We start from the raw sequence: 6,000 nt of genomic DNA on the forward strand, positions 1-6,000 counted from the left end.
ATATAAGTATGGGATTTATATGTTGGTACTTAAATAAGTACTGATTTTTTACCACTCTTACTGATGATATTGATTGACCACATGGGCATTTGTAAAACTGAATTTATAATTAATAAACTAAAAATTAAAGGGCTAAAGTATAGTATAAATCGTTATGTCTAAGTAATGTTCTTAGAAGTGTTTAATGATTTATTATAGTGATGTATTGGTTCAAAATTATCTTTTTATGTACTGTAATGTCAAAGCATACATTTGTATGACCTTCTTATAATTAAATTTGAATTTTTAAATGTTGACCTATAGTGAATTGTTTTATAGGCTTCAGTAACAACTTATTAAAAGAAAAATTGTGTCCAAAGAAAGCACCCCTTATAAATGATAAAATATACTGTATTCTGATAAACTGTAGAAATGTATATACTATTATGTTAGAATGATACTATTATCTTAGAAATGTAAACCATGCTAATCTATTTCTAAACTTCTCGTTTTTAAATTAACTAGACTTGCAAGGAGATTTTTTAAATGGAAAAATTCCTAGAGTAAAAATATTTAATATCAAAATTTTAAATTCTGATAATTTGCTTGAGTATAACATTTTAGAGAGTAAACTATAAACACTAATAAGCTTATTTTTAAATTAGGCTGGCAGAGAATGGTTCTAATAGATGGACAGAAGGGAGGGAGGGGAAGGAAAGGAAAGAAGAAGGAAAGAAAAAAAATACATAAAAGCTAAGGATCATTTCCACGATCCACAATTACAAATCATGGTACAGTATGTGAAACTGTTACTTCAGAGTAACAAAAACAGCTTGATTAAACTGGATTTCTATCCTCTCCTATAACTACAATTCACCTAAGTTCACAATTTTTGTTTGTTAAATAAGTCAGAGTCAGTTATACATGGTCGCATAATTGATCGTCATATTTTAGTTTGAGTATTTTAAGAAAAAAATTAATTACATTTTCCTCAATGTTAAACAAGATTCATATGTTTAGATACGGTATATTGCATTATCTAGAATATCTTGTCCTCAACTAAAAATTCAAAGATGGAGTGAAATATAATTATCATGACCTGTGACTATAAGGAATTTCTATGGGTTTAACATGATTATCAATTTCAAAACATGATTGTAAAAAGAATTGCCATAACCATTTGACTATGGGTGTTATCGGTTTTATGCCTATAAATAAATATTTACATACACACATATACACAATGTGCATATGTGTATTCATTCTAAAATATTTGTTGAGCTTTTTTTATATGCTCAGTTATCCTCATTCAGAGAAGAGTTAATGATTTTATGAGTAAAATAATTTGTTTTTAAAAGCTATTTAAAATATTGTTACAGTTATTTTATGTGAGCTAAAAGCAGTTGCACTTAACAGAAATGTATTTCCTTTTTGACTTTATAGAAGTGTCCATATATTTGCTGACATGTGACAGTTTCGAAATTATAAGCCACTCAATGACCAGATGCAATATTCATATGGATTTATCTGTACTTCTCAGTTTAAATTAAACCCATATTCAGAAAAACATTCATGTCTCATTTTCAATACTATATTGTTCACGATTCTTTTGCATTCTTTCAAATCATTGGTCTGGATTCAGGTAAGGATAATTAACTTTTTGTTAAATAAAATATATGACGCTAAAAATTAGTCTAAGTTTTCACTTAGAAATATAAGTGAAATATAGTAGTAGTTTTCACAAATACTATTTGCTTTTTAATATAATAAAGGAGAAAAGACTTAACATGCAATTAGTCCCTTTGAGGAAAAAAAGGATTATAATGTTTAATACTCAGCATGTTTCAAGGCTTGAGAAAGTCTTAAGTATTTTATATTGATAGAAGAGTAAGTAATTGCATTTATTTCTGTAATTTTCATTGTCGAAGGTCAAGATAAAGGAGCATAAATAAAAAGAATTTTAATCCTCAAGTGTGTCAAAGCATAAGTCTTAAAATATCAAATAGTTTCAATACAATTTTCTAAGTCTTTTTTGTTAATATAAAATTTACAGATATGCTACAAACAGTATTACTGTTGCCATGTCATTAACTTTAAAATATAAATTAACTAAAAGATTGAATTGTGTTTTAGCATGTGGACAGCTAAAATTTTAAAAAGCCACATAGATAAATATAGTTAACTTGAGGCCCTTTGCTTTAAGAATATATGTAATCAGGGGAAAAACATACACCTTAGAATTTTTTATTTGATACTAGAATGTTAATATTTTTGTGAAATAAATTCAAAATAGGGCTGGGTATTTTACTGTATTGTTAGCACATCTAATCTTAAAAACCTCACAGAAAAAAGGGCAACTTGAAACTACATTAAATAAACTATAGATTGTTCTGCTGTGATACTGCATTTTGTCTTGTTGTATGCTATTTTATGGTAAAAGAAAATATATGTATATATCATATACATATAATTTATATAAATAATATATATGAATGTGTATGTTTGTAATTAAATGAAAACATGCTTTCTAGTACTTTTCTAATTTGGTAACCATTTACCAAGTGAGATTTCCATGTGCATTTGTGCTGAGCATTATGGACAAAGTACAAAGATTATTATATTTAGTTCCTAATGAACAGAAGTTAATATTATGTTGAAGGGCACAGATATATGAATTATTCCAATACAAGTCATCCTATAATACCCACTAATAAAGTTGCAAATTTTTATAGTTATATAAGAGGAAAGGAATCATGCCCTTTCCCTCTCAGATGTGGATATCTATAGTTACTACTTTTGCTTAAGTTGAATTTACTCTTAGTTTGGATTGATTCATCCTCTGAAAACTAATGCATGAACTTTTACTAACATCATATGCAATACTGAATGTTATGTACAATAACCAAATAACACAACTAGATTAAACAAACTTGGATTTTTTAAATGAAATTTACTTAATGTCTCTGTGGCATCAGTTATCTATAGAAAGTAATTCTACATAAATTATATAGAAAGTTTTTAAAATGATGTATTTAATTTTATTTCAGTTTTCCTTGAAACGTATTGTTCAATTTATCTCTCATGCCCCAGAATGACCAGCTCTGTCAAAACAATTTTTTAATTCAATCATAGTAAATGTCACTGAAGTGCATATTCTAAAATTCAAACAGTGAACAACTAATGATAGAGGTAAAACTACCTTTAAAAACTCCTTATGTATTAAACTATGCATGATTATTTCCATCAAAACAAATAAACTATAACAGGATCACTGGTATTAATTTCTATTCAAGTAGCAAATTAGTCTGCCAAAATAGACATAATATTTTGTCTTGTTTAATATTACAGGCATAACGTTATGCCTGCTTCAGGAAATGGTAAAGATGGGGTCTTCAATAAAGATACTTGAGTATCTCAAATAGTTAAATGTAAATGTGTTATAATATCCATATTAATAGCAATTGTCAACCAAACATTTATTTTGGTACAAATAATGCAAAATACATTTTATTTACTACAATCAAATCAGATAAAGTGTCAGAAGAATAGAAATGATTCCTTAGTGCATCTATTAAGTTGGATTTTGTGGATAAAGTTTTTATAACAATGTGTTTCAATATTTCAGTTTACTTTGAAATCAAGAACTATGTTTGCAAATTTTAAGTTCTGTATTTTTATGTATATTAAACTCGATTAAAAAGTAACAATGCAGTTTTTTATTTGTCTCTTATACCAGGAGTTCTATATCATTTTACACAGTGTGTTTCTTAACTATGGCTGTTAAAACTTTTTCATGGAACATAAATATTTCTAAATATCATCTTATTAGATGATTTAAAATTCTATATAGCTCAGTTATCCCAATCATTTAACAATTAGCATATGGTTCTTCATATTCTTGACTAATTTCGATTCATGTACCCAAGCTTCTCAAGGACCTTGCAATGTCTTTAAAGAGCAGAGAATGTTTCTTTTATATCTTTACAAAAATATGTGCTAAATAATTATTTATATTTATATATAATTGTGCATGTAAATATATTTATAAATAATATGTAAATACAATGTAAATTATATCATTTATAAATATATAAAATATTTAAGTATATAAGATAAATTATAAAATATATAAAATAAATTATAAAATATATAAAATATATTATTTATAAATTATAAAATTATTGTGTATATAAATATATCTTTTTGGTAAAATTTACCATCTTTATTAAATTTTCATAAGTGAGAATTTAATACACATGTATTTAAACTGTAAAAACAGTACCTAGTTGTCCCTTTTCTGTTAAAGATAAACAATTATAAATATATTTTTTATATGTGAATAATATATATTTACAACACGTTGTGCTTATTCTTAGTTGTTCTGAAACTAGTTTTTCACTAAGGAAAGTAAAACCCAGTATAGACCCCATGTAAAATTACTCTAGTATTTCAGTGGTAAATTCCACTTATGGTCCTTATTAGTAGAAGTATAGTTACATTCATATTATTTAGAATTCTATTGCAATATCTGATATTTGTATAGGTAAAAAATAAAATCTGAATTAGTGAAAAATGAAAACAAATACTGGGTTGACTTGGATTAATATTAATATAGTCAGTTACTATTCCTGATTTATTTGCTCCTGACTTCTTTTGCATCACAGATTGAAATATATAAGAAATGTTAAGTTTTTATATATACAAGTTTCATGCTTGTTTTTGAGTATTTTTTTTCAATGGAAAAAATAAGAAACTTCCTTGCTCATTGAGTATACAATTTTCAAATAAAATGTTAAGGTTATATGTGATTTATCTAAAACCAATGCTATATATTAATGCTATTAGAATTAATGTCTAATAGAACTCACTGCGATTTTATGGATGTTCTTTATCTGTTCTGTCCAATACTGTAGCCACTAGTCACATCCACATGTAGCTTTTGTGTATTTGAATGTGTCCAGTGTGACTGAGGAACTGAACTTTTAGCTTCTGTTAATTTTAATGTTTAAAATTAAATAGCCATATGTGGCAGTGACCATCACAATAGATAGTACTATATTTTATATATGCATATAAAATTTTATTTTCAATACTTCCACACTGATAATTGGGGGAAATAAGAAAGGGATTTGAAAACCATGAAAACATCCAACACACACAGTACACCTTTCTACATAAACAGCTATACTTACTATAGATATTCTATCACACAGTAACATTTATCATGAATGAAAATGAAACTCACTTTTAACAATTACTCTGCTACTACATGTGTTTACATTGTTTTCAAGGCTAGTCCGATATGATGTGCTATTTGCATATTATATTGAGTTGGTTAGAAGACTTTAAACCTAGTCACTGATAGAAACTCATAATGTTAAAAATTATTTCAGTTCTGAATAAATAGCATTACTTGCCCAATAGCCTAATCTTTGATGCCACAATTTTAAAAATGGTACAGAAGCTACCACCAACCCTGCTCTGCCCACTGTGTTTGTTACGCTGCCCTAGGTTCCACAAAATTAGTGACCTGAGGGACCCAACTAACAGTAGTGAAGATTCCATAACTAATATTCTTATGCAGAGATTTGTTAAAGAAGCAGGAATTTCTTTCATTTAGATGCTAGTGTTTGTCTTTGCTTGTTTGGGTTTCCTTTTTGACTTTTCAAAATTGCTATCAGCATCCCATTTTCATGATAGTAGTTTTTTTTAAATGTAAGGGTTCACAGGAAAACTGGAGAATCTGTTCACCATTGTTTCATTTATTTAATTCTAAAGTTTGTCACTTCATGGTATCCTTCTACAGCTTTGTTATAAGCACCAGAGTAGAAAAAAGAAAATCCAATAAAAATGTCATCATCTGTTAAACAAATCTTGAAATATGATAAAGTAAAAAGTATTAATTTCCATATTACCTAGCAAACAGTTGTATAGCATTTATTATGTACCACTTTCCTTGTACAAATATTAATTTCAGATAATAATTACAAGTACTAATTAAAAATAGGAATTCAATTAATC

This window comes from Pteronotus mesoamericanus, unplaced genomic scaffold (assembly GCF_021234165.1).
Source record: "Pteronotus mesoamericanus isolate MK-2021 breed Mesoamerican mustached bat unplaced genomic scaffold, CSHL_Meso_final contig_42, whole genome shotgun sequence".
In the NCBI taxonomy this organism is placed as follows: Eukaryota; Metazoa; Chordata; class Mammalia; order Chiroptera; family Mormoopidae; genus Pteronotus; species Pteronotus mesoamericanus.